This window comes from Ambystoma mexicanum, chromosome 4q (assembly GCF_040938575.1).
Source record: "Ambystoma mexicanum isolate Mex_15411 chromosome 4q, UKY_AmexF1_1, whole genome shotgun sequence".
Taxonomy (NCBI): Eukaryota; Metazoa; Chordata; class Amphibia; order Caudata; family Ambystomatidae; genus Ambystoma; species Ambystoma mexicanum.
This window is the reverse complement of record NC_090928.1, coordinates 529,021,495-529,048,407: the sequence shown is the minus strand read 5'-3', so window position 1 is coordinate 529,048,407 and position 26,913 is coordinate 529,021,495. Positions and strand designations below refer to the sequence as shown.

The 26,913-nt window shown below is 40.0% G+C and overlaps 32 non-coding genes across 32 annotated transcripts; all 32 read left to right on the top strand.

The window, feature by feature from the left end:
• Positions 1–241: 241 nt before the first annotated feature.
• On the top strand, positions 242–314 carry TRNAK-CUU (transfer RNA lysine (anticodon CUU)). The gene has a single exon. It is a non-coding gene; the product is annotated as a tRNA-Lys (tRNA).
• Positions 315–416: 102 nt separating this feature from the next.
• Positions 417–489, top strand: TRNAK-CUU (transfer RNA lysine (anticodon CUU)). Its single transcript has one exon. It is a non-coding gene; the product is annotated as a tRNA-Lys (tRNA).
• A 605-nt stretch (positions 490–1,094) lies between these two features.
• On the top strand, positions 1,095–1,167 carry TRNAK-CUU (transfer RNA lysine (anticodon CUU)). The gene has a single exon. It is a non-coding gene; the product is annotated as a tRNA-Lys (tRNA).
• A 103-nt stretch (positions 1,168–1,270) lies between these two features.
• Positions 1,271–1,343, top strand: TRNAK-CUU (transfer RNA lysine (anticodon CUU)). The gene has a single exon. It is a non-coding gene; the product is annotated as a tRNA-Lys (tRNA).
• Positions 1,344–1,445: 102 nt separating this feature from the next.
• TRNAK-CUU (transfer RNA lysine (anticodon CUU)) lies at positions 1,446–1,518 on the top strand. Its single transcript has one exon. It is a non-coding gene; the product is annotated as a tRNA-Lys (tRNA).
• Positions 1,519–2,126: 608 nt separating this feature from the next.
• TRNAK-CUU (transfer RNA lysine (anticodon CUU)) lies at positions 2,127–2,199 on the top strand. The gene has a single exon. It is a non-coding gene; the product is annotated as a tRNA-Lys (tRNA).
• Positions 2,200–2,631: 432 nt separating this feature from the next.
• On the top strand, positions 2,632–2,704 carry TRNAK-CUU (transfer RNA lysine (anticodon CUU)). Its single transcript has one exon. It is a non-coding gene; the product is annotated as a tRNA-Lys (tRNA).
• A 607-nt stretch (positions 2,705–3,311) lies between these two features.
• Positions 3,312–3,384, top strand: TRNAK-CUU (transfer RNA lysine (anticodon CUU)). Its single transcript has one exon. It is a non-coding gene; the product is annotated as a tRNA-Lys (tRNA).
• Positions 3,385–3,991: 607 nt separating this feature from the next.
• Positions 3,992–4,064, top strand: TRNAK-CUU (transfer RNA lysine (anticodon CUU)). Its single transcript has one exon. It is a non-coding gene; the product is annotated as a tRNA-Lys (tRNA).
• A 102-nt stretch (positions 4,065–4,166) lies between these two features.
• On the top strand, positions 4,167–4,239 carry TRNAK-CUU (transfer RNA lysine (anticodon CUU)). The gene has a single exon. It is a non-coding gene; the product is annotated as a tRNA-Lys (tRNA).
• A 431-nt stretch (positions 4,240–4,670) lies between these two features.
• Positions 4,671–4,743, top strand: TRNAK-CUU (transfer RNA lysine (anticodon CUU)). Its single transcript has one exon. It is a non-coding gene; the product is annotated as a tRNA-Lys (tRNA).
• Positions 4,744–5,175: 432 nt separating this feature from the next.
• TRNAK-CUU (transfer RNA lysine (anticodon CUU)) lies at positions 5,176–5,248 on the top strand. Its single transcript has one exon. It is a non-coding gene; the product is annotated as a tRNA-Lys (tRNA).
• A 1,617-nt stretch (positions 5,249–6,865) lies between these two features.
• TRNAK-CUU (transfer RNA lysine (anticodon CUU)) lies at positions 6,866–6,938 on the top strand. Its single transcript has one exon. It is a non-coding gene; the product is annotated as a tRNA-Lys (tRNA).
• Positions 6,939–10,419: 3,481 nt separating this feature from the next.
• TRNAK-CUU (transfer RNA lysine (anticodon CUU)) lies at positions 10,420–10,492 on the top strand. Its single transcript has one exon. It is a non-coding gene; the product is annotated as a tRNA-Lys (tRNA).
• A 3,823-nt stretch (positions 10,493–14,315) lies between these two features.
• Positions 14,316–14,388, top strand: TRNAK-CUU (transfer RNA lysine (anticodon CUU)). The gene has a single exon. It is a non-coding gene; the product is annotated as a tRNA-Lys (tRNA).
• Positions 14,389–16,628: 2,240 nt separating this feature from the next.
• TRNAK-CUU (transfer RNA lysine (anticodon CUU)) lies at positions 16,629–16,701 on the top strand. The gene has a single exon. It is a non-coding gene; the product is annotated as a tRNA-Lys (tRNA).
• Positions 16,702–16,803: 102 nt separating this feature from the next.
• TRNAK-CUU (transfer RNA lysine (anticodon CUU)) lies at positions 16,804–16,876 on the top strand. The gene has a single exon. It is a non-coding gene; the product is annotated as a tRNA-Lys (tRNA).
• A 937-nt stretch (positions 16,877–17,813) lies between these two features.
• Positions 17,814–17,886, top strand: TRNAK-CUU (transfer RNA lysine (anticodon CUU)). The gene has a single exon. It is a non-coding gene; the product is annotated as a tRNA-Lys (tRNA).
• A 102-nt stretch (positions 17,887–17,988) lies between these two features.
• TRNAK-CUU (transfer RNA lysine (anticodon CUU)) lies at positions 17,989–18,061 on the top strand. The gene has a single exon. It is a non-coding gene; the product is annotated as a tRNA-Lys (tRNA).
• Positions 18,062–20,349: 2,288 nt separating this feature from the next.
• On the top strand, positions 20,350–20,422 carry TRNAK-CUU (transfer RNA lysine (anticodon CUU)). The gene has a single exon. It is a non-coding gene; the product is annotated as a tRNA-Lys (tRNA).
• Positions 20,423–20,524: 102 nt separating this feature from the next.
• TRNAK-CUU (transfer RNA lysine (anticodon CUU)) lies at positions 20,525–20,597 on the top strand. The gene has a single exon. It is a non-coding gene; the product is annotated as a tRNA-Lys (tRNA).
• A 605-nt stretch (positions 20,598–21,202) lies between these two features.
• TRNAK-CUU (transfer RNA lysine (anticodon CUU)) lies at positions 21,203–21,275 on the top strand. The gene has a single exon. It is a non-coding gene; the product is annotated as a tRNA-Lys (tRNA).
• Positions 21,276–21,882: 607 nt separating this feature from the next.
• On the top strand, positions 21,883–21,955 carry TRNAK-CUU (transfer RNA lysine (anticodon CUU)). The gene has a single exon. It is a non-coding gene; the product is annotated as a tRNA-Lys (tRNA).
• A 605-nt stretch (positions 21,956–22,560) lies between these two features.
• On the top strand, positions 22,561–22,633 carry TRNAK-CUU (transfer RNA lysine (anticodon CUU)). The gene has a single exon. It is a non-coding gene; the product is annotated as a tRNA-Lys (tRNA).
• Positions 22,634–23,108: 475 nt separating this feature from the next.
• TRNAK-CUU (transfer RNA lysine (anticodon CUU)) lies at positions 23,109–23,181 on the top strand. The gene has a single exon. It is a non-coding gene; the product is annotated as a tRNA-Lys (tRNA).
• Positions 23,182–23,786: 605 nt separating this feature from the next.
• On the top strand, positions 23,787–23,859 carry TRNAK-CUU (transfer RNA lysine (anticodon CUU)). The gene has a single exon. It is a non-coding gene; the product is annotated as a tRNA-Lys (tRNA).
• A 103-nt stretch (positions 23,860–23,962) lies between these two features.
• On the top strand, positions 23,963–24,035 carry TRNAK-CUU (transfer RNA lysine (anticodon CUU)). Its single transcript has one exon. It is a non-coding gene; the product is annotated as a tRNA-Lys (tRNA).
• A 102-nt stretch (positions 24,036–24,137) lies between these two features.
• On the top strand, positions 24,138–24,210 carry TRNAK-CUU (transfer RNA lysine (anticodon CUU)). The gene has a single exon. It is a non-coding gene; the product is annotated as a tRNA-Lys (tRNA).
• A 608-nt stretch (positions 24,211–24,818) lies between these two features.
• TRNAK-CUU (transfer RNA lysine (anticodon CUU)) lies at positions 24,819–24,891 on the top strand. Its single transcript has one exon. It is a non-coding gene; the product is annotated as a tRNA-Lys (tRNA).
• A 432-nt stretch (positions 24,892–25,323) lies between these two features.
• On the top strand, positions 25,324–25,396 carry TRNAK-CUU (transfer RNA lysine (anticodon CUU)). The gene has a single exon. It is a non-coding gene; the product is annotated as a tRNA-Lys (tRNA).
• A 781-nt stretch (positions 25,397–26,177) lies between these two features.
• On the top strand, positions 26,178–26,250 carry TRNAK-CUU (transfer RNA lysine (anticodon CUU)). Its single transcript has one exon. It is a non-coding gene; the product is annotated as a tRNA-Lys (tRNA).
• Positions 26,251–26,352: 102 nt separating this feature from the next.
• TRNAK-CUU (transfer RNA lysine (anticodon CUU)) lies at positions 26,353–26,425 on the top strand. The gene has a single exon. It is a non-coding gene; the product is annotated as a tRNA-Lys (tRNA).
• The last annotated feature ends 488 nt before the right edge of the window (positions 26,426–26,913 follow it).

The following is a 26,913-nucleotide window of genomic DNA, read 5'->3' as shown; positions in this document are numbered from 1 at the left end:
AAGTGGAGAAAACACAAATAAGACTTTTTTCCACACAGGTTTAATCGGCTATTTCCTGATATTCTTCAATGTGTTCTGATATTGACTGGTAATTGTGTTTGATACTTTCTTAGACTATTTCTGCCTCTGGCTGATGTGTATTTTCTTTCCAAACTCCACCAGAGCCTATGATTACACAGCATCCTATCTGTGGAAAGCGGCTGTGCAGGGATAGGGAAGAAAACTATAGGCATCCAAAGGAGCCCGGCTAGCTCAGTCGGTAGAGCATGAGACTCTTAATCTCAGGGTCGTGGGTTCGAGCCCCACGTTGGGCGAAAACAACTAAAATTGTAGTGCTTTTTGACCCAAAAAATACATCCTATCTGTGGAAAACGGCAGTGCAGGGATAGGGAAGAAAACTATAGGCATCCAAAGGAGCCCGGCTAGCTCAGTCGGTAGAGCATGAGACTCTTAATCTCAGGGTCGTGGGTTCGAGCCCCACGTTGGGCGAAAACAACTAAAATGTTAGTGCTTTTTGACCAAAAAAATAGAAATTGAAAGTCTCTTTACAATATTTGCAATATTTTCAGTTAACATGCAATATATGAATGCATGTCTGGATGATGTGTAATGGGGCAATACCACACCTTAATGTATTCACTGTAAAAGAAAAAGTATGTATCATCTTACTATAAAATAAAGTGGAGAAAACACAAATAAGACTTTTTTCCACAAAGGTTAAATCGGCTATTTCCTGATATTCTTCAATGCGTTCTGATATTGACTGGTAATTGTGTTTGATACTTTCTTAGACTATTTCTGCCTCTGGCTGATGTGTATTTTCTTTCCAAAATCCACCAGAGCCTATGATTACACAGCATCCTATCTGTGGAAAACGGCAGTGCAGGGATAGGGAAGAAAACTATAAGCATCCAAAGGAGCCCGGCTAGCTCAGTCGGTAGAGCATGAGACTCTAAATCTCAGGGTCGTGGGTTCGAGCCCCACATTGGGCGAAAACAACTAAAATTTTAGTGCTTTTGGACCAAAAAAATAAATCCTATCTGTGGAAAACGGCAGTGCAGGGATAGGGAAGAAAACTATAGGCATCCAAAGGAGCCCGGCTAGCTCAGTCGGTAGAGCATGAGACTCTTAATCTCAGGGTCGTGGGTTCGAGCCCCACGTTGGGCGAAAAACAACTAAAATTGTAGTGCTTTTTGACCCAAAAAATACATCCTATCTGTGGAAAACGGCAGTGCAGGGATAGGGAAGAAAACTATAGGCATCCAAAGGAGCCCAGCTAGCTCAGTCGGTAGAGCATGAGACTCTTAATCTCAGGGTCGTGGGTTCGAGCCCCACGTTGGGCGAAAACAACTAAAATTGTAGTACTTTTTGACCAAAAAAATACATCCTATCTGTGGAAAACGGCAGTGCAGGGATAGGGAAGAAAACTATAGGCATCCAAAGGAGCCCGGCTAGCTCAGTCGGTAGAGCATGAGACTCTTAATCTCAGGGTCGTGGGTTCGAGCCCCACGTTGGGCGAAAACAACTAAAATTGTAGTGCATTTTGACCAAAAAAATACATCCTATCTGTGGAAACCGGCAGTGCAGGGATAGGGAAGAAAACTATGGGCATCCAAAGAAGCCCAGCTTGCTCAGTCGGTAGCGCATGAGACTCTTAATCTCAGGGTCGTGGGTTCGAGCCCCACGTTGGGCGAAAACAACTAAAATTTTAGTGCTTTTATGACCAAAAAAATAGAAATTGAAAGTCTCTTTACAATATTTGCAATATTTTGATTGTTAACATGCAATATATGAATGCATGTCTGGATGATGTGTAATGGGGCAATACCACACCTTAATGTATTCACTGTAAAAGAAAAAGTATGTATCATCTTACTATAAAATAAAGTGGAGAAAACACAAATAAGACTTTTTTCCACACAGGTTTAATCGGCTATTTCCTGATATTCTTCAATGCGTTCTGATATTGACTGGTAATTGTGTTTGATACTTTCTTAGACTATTTCTGCCTCTGGCTGATGTGTATTTTCTTTCCAAACTCCACCAGAGCCTATGATTACACAGCATCCTATCTGTGGAAAACGGAAGTGCAGGGATAGGGAAGAAAACTATAGGCATCCAAAGGAGCCCGGCTAGCTCAGTCGGTAGAGCATGAGACTCTTAATCTCAGGGTCGTGGGTTCGAGCCCCACGTTGGGCGAAAACAACTAAAATTTTAGTGCTTTTTGACCAAAAAAATAGAAATTGAAAGTCTCTTTACAATATTTGCAATATTTTGATTGTTAACATGCAATATATGAATGCATGTCTGGATGATGTGTAATGGGGCAATACCACACCTTAATGTATTCACTGTAAAAGAAAAAGTATGTATCATCTTACTATAAAATAAAGTGGAGAAAACACAAATAAGACTTTTTTCCACACAGGTTTAATCGGCTATTTCCTGATATTCTTCAATGCGTTCTGATATTGACTGGTAATTGTGTTTGATACTTTCTTAGACTATTTCTGCCTCTGGCTGATGTGTATTTTCTTTCCAAACTCCACCAGAGCCTATGATTACACAGCATCCTATCTGTGGAAAGCGGCAGTGCAGGGATAGGGAAGAAAACTATAGGCATCCAAAGGAGCCCGGCTAGCTCAGTCGGTAGAGCATGAGACTCTTAATCTCAGGGCCGTGGGTTCGAGCCCCACGTTGGGCGAAAACAACTAAAATTGTAGTGCTTTTTTACCAAAAAAATAGAAATTGAAAGTCTCTTTACAATATTTGCAATATTTTCATTGTTAACATGCAATATATGAATGCATGTCTGGATGATGTGTAATGGGGCAATACCACACCTTAATGTATTCACTGTAAAAGAAAAAGTATGTATCATCTTACTATAAAATAAAGTGGAGAAAACACAAATAAGACTTTTTTCCACACAGGTTTAATCGGCTATTTCCTGATATTCTTCAATGTGTTCTGATATTGACTGGTAATTGTGTTTGATACTTTCTTAGACTATTTCTGCCTCTGGCTGATGTGTATTTTCTTTCCAAACTCCACCAGAGCCTATGATTACACAGCATCCTATCTGTGGAAAGCGGCTGTGCAGGGATAGGGAAGAAAACTATAGGCATCCAAAGGAGCCTGGCTAGCTCAGTCGGTAGAGCATGAGACTCTTAATCTCAGGGTCGTGGGTTCGAGCCCCACGTTGGGCGAAAACAACTAAAATTGTAGTGCTTTTTGACCCAAAAAATACATCCTATCTGTGGAAAACGGCAGTGCAGGGATAGGGAAGAAAACTATAGGCATCCAAAGGAGCCCGGCTAGCTCAGTCGGTAGAGCATGAGACTCTTAATCTCAGGGTCGTGGGTTCGAGCCCCACGTTGGGCGAAAACAACTAAAATTGTAGTGCTTTTTGACCAAAAAAATAGAAATTGAAAGTCTCTTTACAATATTTGCAATATTTTCATTGTTAACATGCAATATATGAATGCATGTCTGGATGATGTGTAATGGGGCAATACCACACCTTAATGTATTCACTGTAAAAGAAAAAGTATGTATCATCTTACTATAAAATAAAGTGGAGAAAACACAAATAAGACTTTTTTCCACACAGGTTTAATCGGCTATTTCCTGAAATTCTTCAATGCGTTCTGATATTGACTGGTAATTGTGTTTGATACTTTCTTAGACTATTTCTGCCTCTGGCTGATGTGTATTTTCTTTCCAAACTCCACCAGAGCCTATGATTACACAGCATCCTATCTGTGGAAAGCGGCAGTGCAGGGATAGGGAAGAAAACTATAGGCATCCAAAGGAGCCTGGCTAGCTCAGTCCGTAGAGCATGAGACTCTTAATCTCAGGGTCGTGGGTTCGAGCCCCACGTTGGGCGAAAACAACTAAAATTGTAGTACTTTTTGACCAAAAAAATACATCCTATCTGTGGAAAACGGCAGTGCAGGGATAGGGAAGAAAACTATAGGCATCCAAAGGAGCCCGGCTAGCTCAGTCGGTAGAGCATGAGACTCTTAATCTCAGGGTCGTGGGTTCGAGCCCCACGTTGGGCGAAAACAACTAAAATTGTAGTGCATTTTGACCAAAAAAATACATCCTATCTGTGGAAACCGGCAGTGCAGGGATAGGGAAGAAAACTATGGGCATCCAAAGGAGCCCGGCTAGCTCAGTCGGTAGAGCATGAGACTCTTAATCTCAGGGTCGTGGGTTCGAGCCCCACGTTGGGCGTAAACAACTAAAATTTTAGTGCTTTTTGACCAAAAAAATAGAAATTGAAAGTCTCTTTACAATATTTGCAATATTTTGATTGTAAACATGCAATATATGAATGCATGTCTGGATGATGTGTAAAGGGGCAATACCACACCTTAATGTATTCACTGTAAAAGAAAAAGTATGTATCATCTTACTATAAAATAAAGTGGAGAAACACAAATAAGACTTTTTTCCACACAGGTTTAATCGGCTATTTCCTGATATTCTTCAATGCGTTCTGATATTGACTGGTAATTGTGTTTGATACTTTCTTAGACTATTTCTGCCTCTGGCTGATGTGTATTTTCTTTCCAAACTCCACCAGAGCCTATGATTACACAGCATCCTATCTGTGGAAAGCGGCAGTGCAGGGATAGAGAAGAAAACTATAGGCATCCAAAGGAGCCCGGCTAGCTCAGTTGGTAGAGCATGAGACTCTTAATCTCAGGGTCGTGGGTTCGAGCCCCACGTTGGGCGAAAACAACTAAAATATTAGTGCTTTTTGACCAAAAAAATAGAAATTGAAAGTCTCTTTACAATATTTGCAATATTTTGATTGTTAACATGCAATATATGAATGCATGTCTGGATGATGTGTAATGGGGCAATACCACACCTTAATGTATTCACTGTAAAAGAAAAAGTATGTATCATCTTACTATAAAATAAAGTGGAGAAAACACAAATAAGACTTTTTTCCACACAGGTTTAATCGGCTATTTCCTGATATTCTTCAATGCGTTCTGATATTGACTGGTAATTGTGTTTGATACTTTCTTAGACTATTTCTGCCTCTGGCTGATGTGTATTTTCTTTCCAAACTCCACCAGAGCCTATGATTACACAGCATCCTATCTGTGGAAAACGGCAGTGCAGGGATAGGGAAGAAAACTATAGGCATCCAAAGGAGCCCGGCTAGCTCAGTTGGTAGAGCATGAGACTCTTAATCTCAGGGTCGTGGGTTCGAGCCCCACGTTGGGCGAAAACAACTAAAATATTAGTGCTTTTTGACCAAAAAAATAGAAATTGAAAGTCTCTTTACAATATTTGCAATATTTTGATTGTTAACATGCAATATATGAATGCATGTCTGGATGATGTGTAATGGGGCAATACCACACCTTAATGTATTCACTGTAAAAGAAAAAGTATGTATCATCTTACTATAAAATAAAGTGGAGAAAACACAAATAAGACTTTTTTCCACACAGGTTTAATCGGCTATTTCCTGATATTCTTCAATGCGTTCTGATATTGACTGGTAATTGTGTTTGATACTTTCTTAGACTATTTCTGCCTCTGGCTGATGTGTATTTTCTTTCCAAACTCCACCAGAGCCTATGATTACACAGCATCCTATCTGTGGAAAGCGGCTGTGCAGGGATAGGGAAGAAAACTATAGGCATCCAAAGGAGCCCGGCTAGCTCAGTCGGTAGAGCATGAGACTCTTAATCGCAGGGTCGTGGGTTCAAGCCCCACGTTGGGCGAAAACAACTAAAATTGTAGTGCTTTTTGACCAAAAAAATACATCCTATCTGTGGAAACCGGCAGTGCAGGGATAGGGAAGAAAACTATGGGCATCCAAAGGAGCCTGGCTTGCTCAGTCGGTAGCGCATGAGACTCTTAATCTCAGGGTCGTGGGTTCGAGCCCCACGTTGGGCGAAAACAACTAAAATTTTAGTGCTTTTTGACCAAAAAAATAGAAATTGAAAGTCTCTTTACAATATTTGCAATATTTTGATTGTTAACATGCAATATATGAATGCATGTCTGGATGATGTGTAATGGGGCAATACCACACCTTAATGTATTCACTGTAAAAGAAAAAGTATGTATCATCTTACTATAAAATAAAGTGGAGAAAACACAAATAAGACTTTTTTCCACACAGGTTTAATCGGCTATTTCCTGATATTCTTCAATGCGTTCTGATATTGACTGGTAATTGTGTTTGATACTTTCTTAGACTATTTCTGCCTCTGGCTGATGTGTATTTTCTTTCCAAACTCCACCAGAGCCTATGATTACACAGCATCCTATCTGTGGAAAACGGCAGTGCAGGGATAGGGAAGAAAACTATAGGCATCCAAAGGAGCCCGGCTAGCTCAGTTGGTAGAGCATGAGACTCTTAATCTCAGGGTTGTGGGTTCGAGCCCCACGTTGGGCGAAAACAACTAAAATTTTAGTGCTTTTTGACCAAAAAAATAGAAATTGAAAGTCTCTTTACAATATTTGCAATATTTTGATTGTTAACATGCAATATATGAATGCATGTCTGGATGATGTGTAATGGGGCAATACCACACCTTAATGTATTCACTGTAAAAGAAAAAGTATGTATCATCTTACTATAAAATAAAGTGGAGAAAACACAAATAAGACTTTTTTCCACACAGGTTTAATCGGCTATTTCCTGATATTCTTCAATGCGTTCTGATATTGACTGGTAATTGTGTTTGATACTTTCTTAGACTATTTCTGCCTCTGGCTGATGTGTATTTTCTTTCCAAACTCCACCAGAGCCTATGATTACACAGCATCCTATCTGTGGAAAACGGCAGTGCAGGGATAGGGAAGAAAACTATAGGCATCCAAAGGAGCCCGGCTAGCTCAGTTGGTAGAGCATGAGACTCTTAATCTCAGGGTCGTGGGTTCGAGCCCCACGTTGGGCGAAAACAACTAAAATATTAGTGCTTTTTGACCAAAAAAATAGAAATTGAAAGTCTCTTTACAATATTTGCAATATTTTGATTGTTAACATGCAATATATGAATGCATGTCTGGATGATGTGTAATGGGGCAATACCACACCTTAATGTATTCACTGTAAAAGAAAAAGTATGTATCATCTTACTATAAAATAAAGTGGAGAAAACACAAATAAGACTTTTTTCCACACAGGTTTAATCGGCTATTTCCTGATATTCTTCAATGCGTTCTGATATTGACTGGTAATTGTGTTTGATACTTTCTTAGACTATTTCTGCCTCTGGCTGATGTGTATTTTCTTTCCAAACTCCACCAGAGCCTATGATTACACAGCATCCTATCTGTGGAAAGCGGCTGTGCAGGGATAGGGAAGAAAACTATAGGCATCCAAAGGAGCCCGGCTAGCTCAGTCGGTAGAGCATGAGACTCTTAATCGCAGGGTCGTGGGTTCAAGCCCCACGTTGGGCGAAAACAACTAAAATTGTAGTGCTTTTTGACCAAAAAAATACATCCTATCTGTGGAAACCGGCAGTGCAGGGATAGGGAAGAAAACTATGGGCATCCAAAGGAGCCTGGCTTGCTCAGTCGGTAGCGCATGAGACTCTTAATCTCAGGGTCGTGGGTTCGAGCCCCACGTTGGGCGAAAACAACTAAAATTTTAGTGCTTTTTGACCAAAAAAATAGAAATTGAAAGTCTCTTTACAATATTTGCAATATTTTGATTGTTAACATGCAATATATGAATGCATGTCTGGATGATGTGTAATGGGGCAATACCACACCTTAATGTATTCACTGTAAAAGAAAAAGTATGTATCATCTTACTATAAAATAAAGTGGAGAAAACACAAATAAGACTTTTTTCCACACAGGTTTAATCGGCTATTTCCTGATATTCTTCAATGCGTTCTGATATTGACTGGTAATTGTGTTTGATACTTTCTTAGACTATTTCTGCCTCTGGCTGATGTGTATTTTCTTTCCAAACTCCACCAGAGCCTATGATTACACAGCATCCTATCTGTGGAAAACGGCAGTGCAGGGATAGGGAAGAAAACTATAGGCATCCAAAGGAGCCCGGCTAGCTCAGTTGGTAGAGCATGAGACTCTTAATCTCAGGGTTGTGGGTTCGAGCCCCACGTTGGGCGAAAACAACTAAAATTTTAGTGCTTTTTGACCAAAAAAATAGAAATTGAAAGTCTCTTTACAATATTTGCAATATTTTGATTGTTAACATGCAATATATGAATGCATGTCTGGATGATGTGTAATGGGGCAATACCACACCTTAATGTATTCACTGTAAAAGAAAAAGTATGTATCATCTTACTATAAAATAAAGTGGAGAAAACACAAATAAGACTTTTTTCCACACAGGTTTAATCGGCTATTTCCTGATATTCTTCAATGCGTTCTGATATTGACTGGTAATTGTGTTTGATACTTTCTTAGACTATTTCTGCCTCTGGCTGATGTGTATTTTCTTTCCAAACTCCACCAGAGCCTATGATTACACAGCATCCTATCTGTGGAAAGCGGCTGTGCAGGGATAGGGAAGAAAACTATAGGCATCCAAAGGAGCCCGGCTAGCTCAGTCGGTAGAGCATGAGACTCTTAATCGCAGGGCCGTGGGTTCAAGCCCCACGTTGGGCGAAAACAACTAAAATTGTAGTGCTTTTTGACTAAAAAAATACATCCTATCTGTGGAAAACGGCAGTGCAGGGATAGGGAAGAAAACTATGGGCATCCAAAGGAGCCCGGCTTGCTCAGTCGGTAGCGCATGAGACTCTTAATCTCAGGGTCGTGGGTTTGAGCCCCACGTTGGGCGAAAACAACTACAATTTTAGTGCTTTTTGACCAAAAAAATAGAAATTGAAAGTCTCTTTACAATATTTGCAATATTTTGATTGTAAACATGCAATATATGAATGCATGTCTGGATGATGTGTAAAGGGGCAATACCACACCTTAATGTATTCACTGTAAAAGAAAAAGTATGTATCATCTTACTATAAAATAAAGTGGAGAAACACAAATAAGACTTTTTTCCACACAGGTTTAATCGGCTATTTCCTGATATTCTTCAATGCGTTCTGATATTGACTGGTAATTGTGTTTGATACTTTCTTAGACTATTTCTGCCTCTGGCTGATGTGTATTTTCTTTCCAAACTCCACCAGAGCCTATGATTACACAGCATCCTATCTGTGGAAAGCGGCAGTGCAGGGATAGGGAAGAAAACTATAGGCATCCAAAGGACCCCGGCTAGCTCAGTCGGTAGAGCATGAGACTCTTAATCTCAGGGTCGTGGGTTCGAGCCCCACGTTGAGCGAAAACAACTAAAATTGTAGTGCTTTTTGACCAAAAAAATACATCCTATCTGTGGAAAACGGCAGTGCAGGGATAGGGAAGAAAACTATGGGCATCCAAAGGAGCCCGGCTTGCTCAGTCGGTAGCGCATGAGACTCTTAATCTCAGGGTCGTGGGTTCGAGCCCCACGTTGGGCGAAAACAACTAAAATTTTAGTGCTTTTTGACCAAAAAAATAGAAATTGAAAGTCTCTTTACAATATTTGCAATATTTTCATTGTTAACATGCAATATATGAATGCATGTCTGGATGATGTGTAATGGGGCAATACCACACCTTAATGTATTCACTGTAAAAGAAAAAGTATGTATCATCTTACTATAAAATAAAGTGGAGAAAACACAAATAAGACTTTTTTCCACACAGGTTAAATCGGCTATTTCCTGATATTCTTCAATGCGTTCTGATATTGACTGGTAATTGTGTTTGATACTTTCTTAGACTATTTCTGCCTCTGGCTGATGTGTATTTTCTTTCCAAACTCCACCAGAGCCTATGATTACACAGCATCCTATCTGTGGAAAACGGCAGTACAGGGATAGGGAAGAAAACTATAGGCATCCAAAGGAGCCCGGCTAGCTCAGTCGGTAGAGCATGAGACTCTTAATCTCAGGGTCGTGGGTTCGAGCCCCACATTGGGTGAAAACAACTAAAATTTTAGTGCTTTTTGACCAAAAAAATAGAAATTGAAAGTCTCTTTACAATATTTGCAATATTTTGATTGTTAACATGCAATATATGAATGCATGTCTGGATGATGTGTAATGGGGCAATACCACACCTTAATGTATTCACTGTAAAAGAAAAAGTATGTATCATCTTACTATAAAATAAAGTGGAGAAAACACAAATAAGACTTTTTTCCACACAGGTTTAATCGGCTATTTCCTGATATTCTTCAATGCGTTCTGATATTGACTGGTAATTGTGTTTGATACTTTCTTAGACTATTTCTGCCTCTGGCTGATGTGTATTTTCTTTCCAAACTCCACCAGAGCCTATGATTACACAGCATCCTATCTGTGGAAAACGGCAGTGCAGGGATAGGGAAGAAAACTATAGGCATCCAAAGGAGCCCGGCTAGCTCAGTTGGTAGAGCATGAGACTCTTAATCTCAGGGTCGTGGGTTCGAGCCCCACGTTGGGCGAAAACAACTAAAATATTAGTGCTTTTTGACCAAAAAAATAGAAATTGAAAGTCTCTTTACAATATTTGCAATATTTTGATTGTTAACATGCAATATATGAATGCATGTCTGGATGATGTGTAATGGGGCAATACCACACCTTAATGTATTCACTGTAAAAGAAAAAGTATGTATCATCTTACTATAAAATAAAGTGGAGAAAACACAAATAAGACTTTTTTCCACACAGGTTTAATCGGCTATTTCCTGATATTCTTCAATGCGTTCTGATATTGACTGGTAATTGTGTTTGATACTTTCTTAGACTATTTCTGCCTCTGGCTGATGTGTATTTTCTTTCCAAACTCCACCAGAGCCTATGATTACACAGCATCCTATCTGTGGAAAGCGGCTGTGCAGGGATAGGGAAGAAAACTATAGGCATCCAAAGGAGCCCGGCTAGCTCAGTCGGTAGAGCATGAGACTCTTAATCGCAGGGTCGTGGGTTCAAGCCCCACGTTGGGCGAAAACAACTAAAATTGTAGTGCTTTTTGACCAAAAAAATACATCCTATCTGTGGAAACCGGCAGTGCAGGGATAGGGAAGAAAACTATGGGCATCCAAAGGAGCCTGGCTTGCTCAGTCGGTAGCGCATGAGACTCTTAATCTCAGGGTCGTGGGTTCGAGCCCCACGTTGGGCGAAAACAACTAAAATTTTAGTGCTTTTTGACCAAAAAAATAGAAATTGAAAGTCTCTTTACAATATTTGCAATATTTTGATTGTTAACATGCAATATATGAATGCATGTCTGGATGATGTGTAATGGGGCAATACCACACCTTAATGTATTCACTGTAAAAGAAAAAGTATGTATCATCTTACTATAAAATAAAGTGGAGAAAACACAAATAAGACTTTTTTCCACACAGGTTTAATCGGCTATTTCCTGATATTCTTCAATGCGTTCTGATATTGACTGGTAATTGTGTTTGATACTTTCTTAGACTATTTCTGCCTCTGGCTGATGTGTATTTTCTTTCCAAACTCCACCAGAGCCTATGATTACACAGCATCCTATCTGTGGAAAACGGCAGTGCAGGGATAGGGAAGAAAACTATAGGCATCCAAAGGAGCCCGGCTAGCTCAGTTGGTAGAGCATGAGACTCTTAATCTCAGGGTTGTGGGTTCGAGCCCCACGTTGGGCGAAAACAACTAAAATTTTAGTGCTTTTTGACCAAAAAAATAGAAATTGAAAGTCTCTTTACAATATTTGCAATATTTTGATTGTTAACATGCAATATATGAATGCATGTCTGGATGATGTGTAATGGGGCAATACCACACCTTAATGTATTCACTGTAAAAGAAAAAGTATGTATCATCTTACTATAAAATAAAGTGGAGAAAACACAAATAAGACTTTTTTCCACACAGGTTTAATCGGCTATTTCCTGATATTCTTCAATGCGTTCTGATATTGACTGGTAATTGTGTTTGATACTTTCTTAGACTATTTCTGCCTCTGGCTGATGTGTATTTTCTTTCCAAACTCCACCAGAGCCTATGATTACACAGCATCCTATCTGTGGAAAGCGGCTGTGCAGGGATAGGGAAGAAAACTATAGGCATCCAAAGGAGCCCGGCTAGCTCAGTCGGTAGAGCATGAGACTCTTAATCGCAGGGCCGTGGGTTCAAGCCCCACGTTGGGCGAAAACAACTAAAATTGTAGTGCTTTTTGACTAAAAAAATACATCCTATCTGTGGAAAACGGCAGTGCAGGGATAGGGAAGAAAACTATGGGCATCCAAAGGAGCCCGGCTTGCTCAGTCGGTAGCGCATGAGACTCTTAATCTCAGGGTCGTGGGTTTGAGCCCCACGTTGGGCGAAAACAACTACAATTTTAGTGCTTTTTGACCAAAAAAATAGAAATTGAAAGTCTCTTTACAATATTTGCAATATTTTGATTGTAAACATGCAATATATGAATGCATGTCTGGATGATGTGTAAAGGGGCAATACCACACCTTAATGTATTCACTGTAAAAGAAAAAGTATGTATCATCTTACTATAAAATAAAGTGGAGAAACACAAATAAGACTTTTTTCCACACAGGTTTAATCGGCTATTTCCTGATATTCTTCAATGCGTTCTGATATTGACTGGTAATTGTGTTTGATACTTTCTTAGACTATTTCTGCCTCTGGCTGATGTGTATTTTCTTTCCAAACTCCACCAGAGCCTATGATTACACAGCATCCTATCTGTGGAAAGCGGCAGTGCAGGGATAGGGAAGAAAACTATAGGCATCCAAAGGACCCCGGCTAGCTCAGTCGGTAGAGCATGAGACTCTTAATCTCAGGGTCGTGGGTTCGAGCCCCACGTTGAGCGAAAACAACTAAAATTGTAGTGCTTTTTGACCAAAAAAATACATCCTATCTGTGGAAAACGGCAGTGCAGGGATAGGGAAGAAAACTATGGGCATCCAAAGGAGCCCGGCTTGCTCAGTCGGTAGCGCATGAGACTCTTAATCTCAGGGTCGTGGGTTCGAGCCCCACGTTGGGCGAAAACAACTAAAATTTTAGTGCTTTTTGACCAAAAAAATAGAAATTGAAAGTCTCTTTACAATATTTGCAATATTTTCATTGTTAACATGCAATATATGAATGCATGTCTGGATGATGTGTAATGGGGCAATACCACACCTTAATGTATTCACTGTAAAAGAAAAAGTATGTATCATCTTACTATAAAATAAAGTGGAGAAAACACAAATAAGACTTTTTTCCACACAGGTTAAATCGGCTATTTCCTGATATTCTTCAATGCGTTCTGATATTGACTGGTAATTGTGTTTGATACTTTCTTAGACTATTTCTGCCTCTGGCTGATGTGTATTTTCTTTCCAAACTCCACCAGAGCCTATGATTACACAGCATCCTATCTGTGGAAAACGGCAGTACAGGGATAGGGAAGAAAACTATAGGCATCCAAAGGAGCCCGGCTAGCTCAGTCGGTAGAGCATGAGACTCTTAATCTCAGGGTCGTGGGTTCGAGCCCCACATTGGGTGAAAACAACTAAAATTTTAGTGCTTTTTGACCAAAAAAATACATCCTATCTGTGGAAAACGGCAGTGCAGGGATAGGGAAGAAAACTATAGGCATCCAAAGGAGCCCGGCTAGCTCAGTCGGTAGAGCATGAGTCTCAGGGTCGTGGGTTCGAGCCCCACGTTGGGCGAAAACAACTAAAATTGTAGTGCATTTTGACCAAAAAAATACATCCTATCTGTGGAAACCGGCAGTGCAGGGATAGGGAAGAAAACTATGGGCATCCAAAGGAGCCCGGCTTGCTCAGTCGGTAGCGCATGAGACTCTTAATCTCAGGGTCGTGGGTTCGAGCCCCACGTTGGGCGAAAACAACTAAATTTTTAGTGCTTTTTGACCAAAAAAATAGAAATTGAAAGTCTCTTTACAATATTTGCAATATTTTGATTGTTAACATGCAATATATGAATGCATGTCTGGATGATGTGTAATGGGGCAATACCACACCTTAATGTATTCACTGTAAAAGAAAAAGTATGTATCATATTACTATAAAATAAAGTGGAGAAAACACAAATAAGACTTTTTTCCACACAGGTTTAATCGGCTATTTCCTGATATTCTTCAATGCGTTCTGATATTGACTGGTAATTGTGTTTGATACTTTCTTAGACTATTTCTGCCTCTGGCTGATGTGTATTTTCTTTCCAAACTCCACCAGAGCCTATGATTACACAGCATCCTATCTGTGGAAAGCGGCAGTGCAGGTATAGGGAAGAAAACTATAGGCATCCAAAGGAGCCCGGCTAGCTCAGTTGGTAGAGCATGAGACTCTTAATCTCAGGGTCGTGGGTTCGAGCCCCACGTTGGGCGAAAACAACTAAAATTGTAGTGCTTTTTGACCAAAAAAATAGAAATTGAAAGTCTCTTTACAATATTTGCAATATTTTCATTGTTAACATGCAATATATGAATGCATGTCTGGATGATGTGTAATGGGGCAATACCACACCTTAATGTATTCACTGTAAAAGAAAAAGTATGTATCATCTTACTATAAAATAAAGTGGAGAAAACACAAATAAGACTTTTTTCCACACAGGTTTAATCGGCTATTTCCTGATATTCTTCAATGCGTTCTGATATTGACTGGTAATTGTGTTTGATACTTTCTTAGACTATTTTTGCCTCTGGCTGATGTGTATTTTCTTTCCAAACTCCACCAGAGCCTATGATTACACAGCATCCTATCGGCTTGCTCAGTCGGTAGCGCATGAGACTCTTAATCTCAGGGTCGTGGGTTCGAGCCCCACGTTGGGCGAAAACAACTAAAATTTTAGTGCTTTTTGACCAAAAAAATAGAAATTGAAAGTCTCTTTACAATATTTGCAATATTTTGATTGTTAACATGCAATATATGAATGCATGTCTGGATGATGTGTAATGGGGCAATACCACACCTTAATGTATTCACTGTAAAAGAAAAAGTATGTATCATCTTACTATAAAATAAAGTGGAGAAAACACAAATAAGACTTTTTTCCACACAGGTTTAATCGGCTATTTCCTGATATTCTTCAATGCGTTCTGATATTGACTGGTAATTGTGTTTGATACTTTCTTAGACTATTTCTGCCTCTGGCTGATGTGTATTTTCTTTCCAAACTCCACCAGAGCCTATGATTACACAGCATCCTATCTGTGGAAAGCGGCTGTGCAGGGATAGGGAAGAAAACTATAGGCATCCAAAGGAGCCCGGCTAGCTCAGTCGGTAGAGCATGAGACTCTTAATCTCAGGGTCGTGGGTTCGAGCCCCATGTTGGGCGAAAACAACTAAAATTGTAGTGCTTTTTGACCAAAAAAATACATCCTATCTGTGGAAAACGGCAGTGCAGGGATAGGGAAGAAAACTATGGGCATCCAAAGGAGCCCGGCTTGCTCAGTCGGTAGCGCATGAGACTCTTAATCTCAGGGTCGTGGGTTCGAGCCCCACGTTGGGCGAAAACAACTAAAATTTTAGTGCTTTTTGACCAAAAAAATAGAAATTGAAAGTCTCTTGACAATATATGCAATATTTTGATTGTTAACATGCAATATATGAATGCATGTCTGGATGATGTGTAAAGGGGCAATACCACACCTTAATGTATTCACTGTAAAAGAAAAAGTATGTATCATCTTACTATAAAATAAAGTGGAGAAAACACAAATAAGACTTTTTTCCACACAGGTTTAATCGGCTATTTCCTGATATTCTTCAATGCGTTCTGATATTGACTGGTAATTGTGTTTGATACTTTCTTAGACTATTTCTGCCTCTGGCTGATGTGTATTTTCTTTCCAAACTCCACCAGAGCCTATGATTACACAGCATCCTATCTGTGGAAAACGGCAGTGCAGGGATAGGGAAGAAAACTATAGGTATCCAAAGGAGCCCGGCTAGCTCAGTCGGTAGAGCATGAGACTCTTAATCTCAGGGTCGTGGGTTCGAGCCCCACGTAGGGCGAAAACAACTAAAATTGTAGGACTTTTTGACCAAAAAAATACATCCTATCTGTGGAAAACGGCAGTGCAGGGATACGGAAGAAAACTATAGGCATCCAAAGGAGCCCGGCTAGCTCAGTCGGTAGAGCATGAGACTCTTAATCTCAGGGTCGTGGGTTTGAGCCCCACGTTGGGCGAAAACAACTAAAATTTTAGTGCTTTTTGACCAAAAAAATAGAAATTGAAAGTCTCTTTACAATATTTGCAATATTTTCATTGTTAACATGCAATATATGAATGCATGTCTGGATGATGTGTAATGGGGCAATACCACACCTTAATGTATTCACTGTAAAAGAAAAAGTATGTATCATCTTACTATAAAATAAAGTGGAGAAAACACAAATAAGACTTTTTTCCACACATGTTTAATCGGCTATTTCCTGATATTCTTCAATGCGTTCTGATATTGACTGGTAATTGTGTTTGATACTTTCTTAGACTATTTCTGCCTCTGGCTGATGTGTATTTTCTTTCCAAACTCCACCAGAGCCTATGATTACACAGCATCCTATCTGTGGAAAGCGGCAGTGCAGGGATAGGGAAGAAAACTAGAGACATCCAAAGGAGCCCGGCTAGCTCAGTCGGTAGAGCATGAGACTCTTAATCTCAGGGTCGTGGGTTCGAGCCCCACGTTGGGCGAAAACAACTAAAATTGTAGTGCTTTTTGACCAAAAAAATACATCCTATCTGTGGAAAACGGCAGTGCAGGGATAGGGAAGAAAACTATAGGCATCCAAAGGAGCCCGGCTAGCTCAGTCGGTAGAGCATGAGACTCTTAATCTCAGGGTCGTGGGTTCGAGCCCCACGTTGGGCGAAAACAACTAAAATTTTAGTGCTTTTTGACCAAAAAAATAGAAATTGAAAGTCTCTTTACAATATTTGCAATATTTTCATTGTTAACATGCAATATATGAATGCATGTCTGGATGATGTGTAATGGGGCAATACCACACCTTAATGTATTCACTGTAAAAGAAAAAGTATGTATCATCTTACTATAAAATAAAGTGGAGAAAACACAAATAAGACTTTTTTCCACACAGGTTTAATCGGCTATTTCCTGATATTCTTCAATGCGTTCTGATATTGACTGGTAATTGTGTTTGATACTTTCTTAGACTATTTCTGCCTCTGGCTGATGTGTATTTTCTTTCCAAACTCCACCAGAGCCTATGATTACACAGCATCCTATCTGTGGAAAACGGCAGTGCAGGGATAGGGAAGAAAACTATAGGTGTCCAAAAGAGCCCGGCTAGCTCAGTCGCTAGAGCATGAGACTCTTAATCTCAGGGTTGTGGGTTTGAGCCCCACGTTGGGCGAAAACAACTAAAATTTTAGTGCTTTTTGACCAAAAAAATCGAAATTGAAAGTCTCTTTACAATATTTGCAATATTTTCATTGTTAACATGCAATATATGAATGCATGTCTGGATGATGTGTAATGGGGCAATACCACACCTTAATGTATTCACTGTAAAAGAAAAAGTATGTATCATCTTACTATAAAATAAAGTGGAGAAAACACAAATAAGACTTTTTTCCACACATGTTTAATCGGCTATTTCCTGATATTCTTCAATGCGTTCTGATATTGACTGGTAATTGTGTTTGATACTTTCTTAGACTATTTCTGCCTCTGGCTGATGTGTATTTTCTTTCCAAACTCCACCAGAGCCTATGATTACACAGCATCCTATCTGTGGAAAGCGGCAGTGCAGGGATAGGGAAGAAAACTATAGGCATCCAAAGGAGCCCGGCTAGCTCAGTCGGTAGAGCATGAGACTCTTAATCTCAGGGTCGTGGGTTCGAGCCCCACGTTGGGCGAAAACAACTAAAATTGTAGTGCTTTTTGACCAAAAAAATACATCCTATCTGTGGAAAACGGCAGTGCAGGGATAGGGAAGAAAACTATAGGCATCTAAAGGAGCCCGGCTAGCTCAGTCGGTAGAGCATGAGACTCTTAATCTCAGGGTCGTGGGTTCGAGCCCCACGTTGGGCGAAAACAACTAAAATTTTAGTGCTTTTTGACCAAAAAAATAGAAATTGAAAGTCTCTTTGCAATATTTTCATTGTTAACATGCAATATATGAATGCATGTCTGGATGATGTGTAATGGGGCAATACCACACCTTAATGTATTCACTGTAAAAGAAAAAGTATGTATCATCTTACTATAAAATAAAGTGGAGAAAACACAAATAAGACTTTTTTCCACACAGGTTTAATCGGCTATTTCCTGATATTCTTCAATGCGTTCTGATATTGACTGGTAATTGTGTTTGATACTTTCTTAGACTATTTCTGCCTCTGGCTGATGTGTATTTTCTTTCCAAACTCCACCAGAGCCTATGATTACACAGCATCCTATCTGTGGAAAGCGGCAGTCCAGGGATAGGGAAGAAAACTATAGGCATCCAAAGGAGCCCGGCTAGCTCAGTCGGTAGAGCATGAGACTCTTAATCTCAGTGTCGTGGGTTCGAGCCCCACGTTGGGCGAAAACAAATAAAATTGTAGTGCTTTTTGACCAAAAAAATAGAAATTGAAAGTCTCTTTACAATATTTGCAATATTTTGATTGTTAACATGCAATATATGAATGCATGTCTGGATGATGTGTAATGGGGCAATACCACACCTTAATGTATTCACTGTAAAAGAAAAAGTATGTATCATCTTACTATAAAATAAAGTGGAGAAAACACAAATAAGACTTTTTTCCACACAGGTTTAATCGGCTATTTCCTGATATTCTTCAATGCGTTCTGATATTGACTGGTAATTGTGTTTGATACTTTCTTAGACTATTTCTGCCTCTGGCTGATGTGTATTTTCTTTCCAAACTCCACCAGAGCCTATGATTACACAGCATCCTATCTGTGGAAAACGGAAGTGCAGGGATAGGGAAGAAAACTATAGGCATCCAAAGGAGCCCGGCTAGCTCAGTCGGTAGAGCATGAGACTCTTAATCTCAGGGTCGTGGGTTCGAGCCCCATGTTGGGCGAAAACAACTAAAATTGTAGTGCTTTTTGACCAAAAAAATACATCCTATCTGTGGAAACCGGCAGTGCAGGGATAGGGAAGAAAACTATGGGCATCCAAAGGAGCCTGGCTTGCTCAGTTGGTAGCGCATGAGACTCTTAATCTCAGGGTCGTGGGTTCGAACCCCACGTTGGGTGAAAACAACTACAATTTTAGTGCTTTTTGACCAAAAAAATAGAAATTGAAAGTCTCTTTACAATATTTGCAATATTTTGATTGTTAACATGCAATATATGAATGCATGTCTGGATGATGTGTAATGGGGCAATACCACACCTTAATGTATTCACTGTAAAAGAAAAAGTATGTATCATCTTACTATAAAATAAAGTGGAGAAAACACAAATAAGACTTTTTTCCACACAGGTTTAATCGGCTATTTCCTGATATTCTTCAATGCGTTCTGATATTGACTGGTAATTGTGTTTGATACTTTCTTAGACTATTTCTGCCTCTGGCTGATGTGTATTTTCTTTCCAAACTCCACCAGAGCCTATGATTACACAGCATCCTATCTGTGGAAAGCGGCAGTGCAGGGATAGGGAAGAAAACTATAGGCATCCAAAGGAGCCCGGCTAGCTCAGTCGGTAGAGCATGAGACTCTTCATCTCAGGGTCGTGGGTTCGAGCCCCACCTTGAGCTAAAACAACTAAAATTGTAGTGCTTTTTGACCAAAAAAATACATCCTATCTGTGGGAAACGGCAGTGCAGGGATAGGGAAGAAAACTATGGGCATCCAAAGGAGCCCGGCTTGCTCAGTCGGTAGCGCATGAGACTCTTAATCTCAGGGTCGTGGGTTCGAGCCCCACGTTGGGCGAAAACAACTAAAATTGTAGTGCTTTTTGACCAAAAAAATAGAAATTGAAAGTCTCTTTACAATATTTGCAATATTTTCATTGTTAACATGCAATATATGAATGCATGTCTGGATGATGTGTAATGGGGCAATACCACACCTTAATGTATTCACTGTAAAAGAAAAAGTATGTATCATCTTACTATAAAATAAAGTGGAGAAAACACAAATAAGACTTTTTTCCACACAGGTTTAATCGGCTATTTCCTGATATTCTTCAATGTGTTCTGATATTGACTGGTAATTGTGTTTGATACTTTCTTAGACTATTTCTGCCTCTGGCTGATGTGTATTTTCTTTCCAAACTCCACCAGAGCCTATGATTACACAGCATCCTATCTGTGGAAAGCGGCTGTGCAGGGATAGGGAAGAAAACTATAGGCATCCAAAGGAGCCCGGCTAGCTCAGTCGGTAGAGCATGAGACTCTTAATCTCAGGGTCGTGGGTTCGAGCCCCACGTTGGGCGAAAACAACTAAAATTGTAGTGCTTTTTGACCCAAAAAATACATCCTATCTGTGGAAAACGGCAGTGCAGGGATAGGGAAGAAAACTATAGGCATCCAAAGGAGCCCGGCTAGCTCAGTCGGTAGAGCATGAGACTCTTAATCTCAGGGTCGTGGGTTCGAGCCCCACGTTGGGCGAAAACAACTAAAATTTTAGTGCTTTTTGACCAAAAAAATAGAAATTGAAAGTCTCTTTACAATATTTGCAATATTTTCAGTTAACATGCAATATATGAATGCATGTCTGGATGATGTGTAATGGGGCAATACCACACCTTAATGTATTCACTGTAAAAGAAAAAGTATGTATCATCTTACTATAAAATAAAGTGGAGAAAACACAAATAAGACTTTTTTCCACACAGGTTAAATCGGCTATTTCCTGATATTCTTCAATGCGTTCTGATATTGACTGGTAATTGTGTTTGATACTTTCTTAGACTATTTCTGCCTCTGGCTGATGTGTATTTTCTTTCCAAAATCCACCAGAGCCTATGATTACACAGCATCCTATCTGTGGAAAACGGCAGTGCAGGGATAGGGAAGAAAACTATAGGCATCCAAAGGAGCCCGGCTAGCTCAGTCGGTAGAGCATGAGACTCTAAATCTCAGGGTCGTGGGTTCGAGCCCCACATTGGGCGAAAACAACTAAAATTTTAGTGCTTTTGGACCAAAAAAATACATCCTATCTGTGGAAAACGGCAGTGCAGGGATAGGGAAGAAAACTATAGGCATCCAAAGGAGCCCGGCTAGCTCAGTCGGTAGAGCATGAGACTCTTAATCTCAGGGTCGTGGGTTCGAGCCCCACGTTGGGCGAAAACAACTAAAATTGTAGTGCATTTTGACCAAAAAAATACATCCTATCTGTGGAAAACGGCAGTGCAGGGATAGGGAAGAAAACTATGGGCATCCAAAGGAGCCTGGCTTGCTCAGTCGGTAGCGCATGAGACTCTTAATCTCAGGGTCGTGGGTTCGAGCCCCACGTTGGGCGAAAACAACTAAAATTTTAGTGCTTTTTGACCAATAAAATAGAAATTGAAAGTCTCTTTACAATATTTGCAATATTTTGATTGTTAACATGCAATATATGAATGCATGTCTGGATGATGTGTAATGGGGCAATACCACACCTTAATGTATTCACTGTAAAAGAAAAAGTATGTATCATCTTACTATAAAATAATGTGGAGAAAACACAAATAAGACTTTTTTCCACACAGGTTTAATCGGCTATTTCCTGATATTCTTCAATGCGTTCTGATATTGACTGGTAATTGTGTTTGATACTTTCTTAGACTATTTCTGCCTCTGGCTGATGTGTATTTTCTTTCCAAACTCCACCAGAGCCTATGATTACACAGCATCCTATCTGTGGAAAGCGGCAGTGCAGGGATAGGGAAGAAAACTATAGGCATCCAAAGGAGCCCGGCTAGCTCAGTCGGTAGAGCATGAGACTCTTAATCTCAGGGTCGTGGGTTCGAGCCCCACGTTGGGCGAAAACAACTAAAATGTTAGTGCTTTTTGACCAAAAAAATAGAAATTGAAAGTCTCTTTACAATATTTGCAATATTTTCAGTTAACATGCAATATATGAATGCATGTCTGGATGATGTGTAATGGGGCAATACCACACCTTAATGTATTCACTGTAAAAGAAAAAGTATGTATCATCTTACTATAAAATAAAGTGGAGAAAACACAAATAAGACTTTTTTCCACAAAGGTTAAATCGGCTATTTCCTGATATTCTTCAATGCGTTCTGATATTGACTGGTAATTGTGTTTGATACTTTCTTAGACTATTTCTGCCTCTGGCTGATGTGTATTTTCTTTCCAAAATCCACCAGAGCCTATGATTACACAGCATCCTATCTGTGGAAAACGGCAGTGCAGGGATAGGGAAGAAAACTATAAGCATCCAAAGGAGCCCGGCTAGCTCAGTCGGTAGAGCATGAGACTCTAAATCTCAGGGTCGTGGGTTCAAGCCCCACATTGGGCGAAAACAACTAAAATTTTAGTGCTTTTGGACCAAAAAAATAAATCCTATCTGTGGAAAACGGCAGTGCAGGGATAGGGAAGAAAACTATAGGCATCCAAAGGAGCCCGGCTAGCTCAGTCGGTAGAGCATGAGACTCTTAATCTCAGGGTCGTGGGTTCGAGCCCCACGTTGGGCGAAAAACAACTAAAATTGTAGTGCTTTTTGACCCACGTTGGGCGAAAACAACTAAAATTTTAGTGCTTTTTGACCAATAAAATAGAAATTGAAAGTCTCTTTACAATATTTGCAATATTTTGATTGTTAACATGCAATATATGAATGCATGTCTGGATGATGTGTAATGGGGCAATACCACACCTTAATGTATTCACTGTAAAAGAAAAAGTATGTATCATCTTACTATAAAATAATGTGGAGAAAACACAAATAAGACTTTTTTCCACACAGGTTTAATCGGCTATTTCCTGATATTCTTCAATGCGTTCTGATATTGACTGGTAATTGTGTTTGATACTTTCTTAGACTATTTCTGCCTCTGGCTGATGTGTATTTTCTTTCCAAACTCCACCAGAGCCTATGATTACACAGCATCCTATCTGTGGAAAGCGGCAGTGCAGGGATAGGGAAGAAAACTATAGGCATCCAAAGGAGCCCGGCTAGCTCAGTCGGTAGAGCATGAGACTCTTAATCTCAGGGTCGTGGGTTCGAGCCCCACGTTGGGCGAAAACAACTAAAATGTTAGTGCTTTTTGACCAAAAAAATAGAAATTGAAAGTCTCTTTACAATATTTGCAATATTTTCAGTTAACATGCAATATATGAATGCATGTCTGGATGATGTGTAATGGGGCAATACCACACCTTAATGTATTCACTGTAAAAGAAAAAGTATGTATCATCTTACTATAAAATAAAGTGGAGAAAACACAAATAAGACTTTTTTCCACAAAGGTTAAATCGGCTATTTCCTGATATTCTTCAATGCGTTCTGATATTGACTGGTAATTGTGTTTGATACTTTCTTAGACTATTTCTGCCTCTGGCTGATGTGTATTTTCTTTCCAAAATCCACCAGAGCCTATGATTACACAGCATCCTATCTGTGGAAAACGGCAGTGCAGGGATAGGGAAGAAAACTATAAGCATCCAAAGGAGCCCGGCTAGCTCAGTCGGTAGAGCATGAGACTCTAAATCTCAGGGTCGTGGGTTCGAGCCCCACATTGGGCGAAAACAACTAAAATTTTAGTGCTTTTGGACCAAAAAAATAAATCCTATCTGTGGAAAACGGCAGTGCAGGGATAGGGAAGAAAACTATAGGCATCCAAAGGAGCCCGGCTAGCTCAGTCGGTAGAGCATGAGACTCTTAATCTCAGGGTCGTGGGTTCGAGCCCCACGTTGGGCGAAAAACAACTAAAATTGTAGTGCTTTTTGACCCAAAAAATACATCCTATCTGTGGAAAACGGCAGTGCAGGGATAGGGAAGAAAACTATAGGCATCCAAAGGAGCCCGGCTAGCTCAGTCGGTAGAGCATGAGACTCTTAATCTCAGGGTCGTGGGTTCGAGCCCCACGTTGGGCGAAAACAACTAAAATTGTAGTACTTTTTGACCAAAAAAATACATCCTATCTGTGGAAAACGGCAGTGCAGGGATAGGGAAGAAAACTATAGGCATCCAAAGGAGCCCGGCTAGCTCAGTCGGTAGAGCATGAGACTCTTAATCTCAGGGTCGTGGGTTCGAGCCCCACGTTGGGCGAAAACAACTAAAATTGTAGTGCATTTTGACCAAAAAAATACATCCTATCTGTGGAAACCGGCAGTGCAGGGATAGGGAAGAAAACTATGGGCATCCAAAGAAGCCCAGCTTGCTCAGTCGGTAGCGCATGAGACTCTTAATCTCAGGGTCGTGGGTTCGAGCCCCACGTTGGGCGAAAACAACTAAAATTTTAGTGCTTTTATGACCAAAAAAATAGAAATTGAAAGTCTCTTTACAATATTTGCAATATTTTGATTGTTAACATGCAATATATGAATGCATGTCTGGATGATGTGTAATGGGGCAATACCACACCTTAATGTATTCACTGTAAAAGAAAAAGTATGTATCATCTTACTATAAAATAAAGTGGAGAAAACACAAATAAGACTTTTTTCCACACAGGTTTAATCGGCTATTTCCTGATATTCTTCAATGCGTTCTGATATTGACTGGTAATTGTGTTTGATACTTTCTTAGACTATTTCTGCCTCTGGCTGATGTGTATTTTCTTTCCAAACTCCACTAGAGCCTATGATTACACAGCATCCTATCTGTGGAAAACGGAAGTGCAGGGATAGGGAAGAAAACTATAGGCATCCAAAGGAGCCCGGCTAGCTCAGTCGGTAGAGCATGAGACTCTTAATCTCAGGGTCGTGGGTTCGAGCCCCACGTTGGGCGAAAACAACTAAAATTTTAGTGCTTTTTGACCAAAAAAATAGAAATTGAAAGTCTCTTTACAATATTTGCAATATTTTGATTGTTAACATGCAATATATGAATGCATGTCTGGATGATGTGTAATGGGGCAATACCACACCTTAATGTATTCACTGTAAAAGAAAAAGTATGTATCATCTTACTATAAAATAAAGTGGAGAAAACACAAATAAGACTTTTTTCCACACAGGTTTAATCGGCTATTTCCTGATATTCTTCAATGCGTTCTGATATTGACTGGTAATTGTGTTTGATACTTTCTTAGACTATTTCTGCCTCTGGCTGATGTGTATTTTCTTTCCAAACTCCACCAGAGCCTATGATTACACAGCATCCTATCTGTGGAAAGCGGCAGTGCAGGGATAGGGAAGAAAACTATAGGCATCCAAAGGAGCCCGGCTAGCTCAGTCGGTAGAGCATGAGACTCTTAATCTCAGGGCCGTGGGTTCGAGCCCCACGTTGGGCGAAAACAACTAAAATGTTAGTGCTTTTTGACCAAAAAAATAGAAATTGAAAGTCTCTTTACAATATTTGCAATATTTTCAGTTAACATGCAATATATGAATGCATGTCTGGATGATGTGTAATGGGGCAATACCACACCTTAATGTATTCACTGTAAAAGAAAAAGTATGTATCATCTTACTATAAAATAAAGTGGAGAAAACACAAATAAGACTTTTTTCCACAAAGGTTAAATCGGCTATTTCCTGATATTCTTCAATGCGTTCTGATATTGACTGGTAATTGTGTTTGATACTTTCTTAGACTATTTCTGCCTCTGGCTGATGTGTATTTTCTTTCCAAAATCCACCAGAGCCTATGATTACACAGCATCCTATCTGTGGAAAACGGCAGTGCAGGGATAGGGAAGAAAACTATAAGCATCCAAAGGAGCCCGGCTAGCTCAGTCGGTAGAGCATGAGACTCTAAATCTCAGGGTCGTGGGTTCGAGCCCCACATTGGGCGAAAACAACTAAAATTTTAGTGCTTTTGGACCAAAAAAATAAATCCTATCTGTGGAAAACGGCAGTGCAGGGATAGGGAAGAAAACTATAGGCATCCAAAGGAGCCCGGCTAGCTCAGTCGGTAGAGCATGAGACTCTTAATCTCAGGGTCGTGGGTTCGAGCCCCACATTGGGCGAAAAACAACTAAAATTGTAGTGCTTTTTGACCCAAAAAATACATCCTATCTGTGGAAAACGGCAGTGCAGGGATAGGGAAGAAAACTATAGGCATCCAAAGGAGCCCGGCTAGCTCAGTCGGTAGAGCATGAGACTCTTAATCTCAGGGTCGTGGGTTCGAGCCCCACGTTGGGCGAAAACAACTAAAATTGTAGTACTTTTTGACCAAAAAAATACATCCTATCTGTGGAAAACGGCAGTGCAGGGATAGGGAAGAAAACTATAGGCATCCAAAGGAGCCCGGCTAGCTCAGTCGGTAGAGCATGAGACTCTTAATCTCAGGGTCGTGGGTTCGAGCCCCACGTTGGGCGAAAACAACTAAAATTGTAGTGCATTTTGACCAAAAAAATACATCCTATCTGTGGAAACCGGCAGTGCAGGGATAGGGAAGAAAACTATGGGCATCCAAAGAAGCCCAGCTTGCTCAGTCGGTAGCGCATGAGACTCTTAATCTCAGGGTCGTGGGTTCGAGCCCCACGTTGGGCGAAAACAACTAAAATTTTAGTGCTTTTATGACCAAAAAAATAGAAATTGAAAGTCTCTTTACAATATTTGCAATATTTTGATTGTTAACATGCAATATATGAATGCATGTCTGGATGATGTGTAATGGGGCAATACCACACCTTAATGTATTCACTGTAAAAGAAAAAGTATGTATCATCTTACTATAAAATAAAGTGGAGAAAACACAAATAAGACTTTTTTCCACACAGGTTTAATCGGCTATTTCCTGATATTCTTCAATGCGTTCTGATATTGACTGGTAATTGTGTTTGATACTTTCTTAGACTATTTC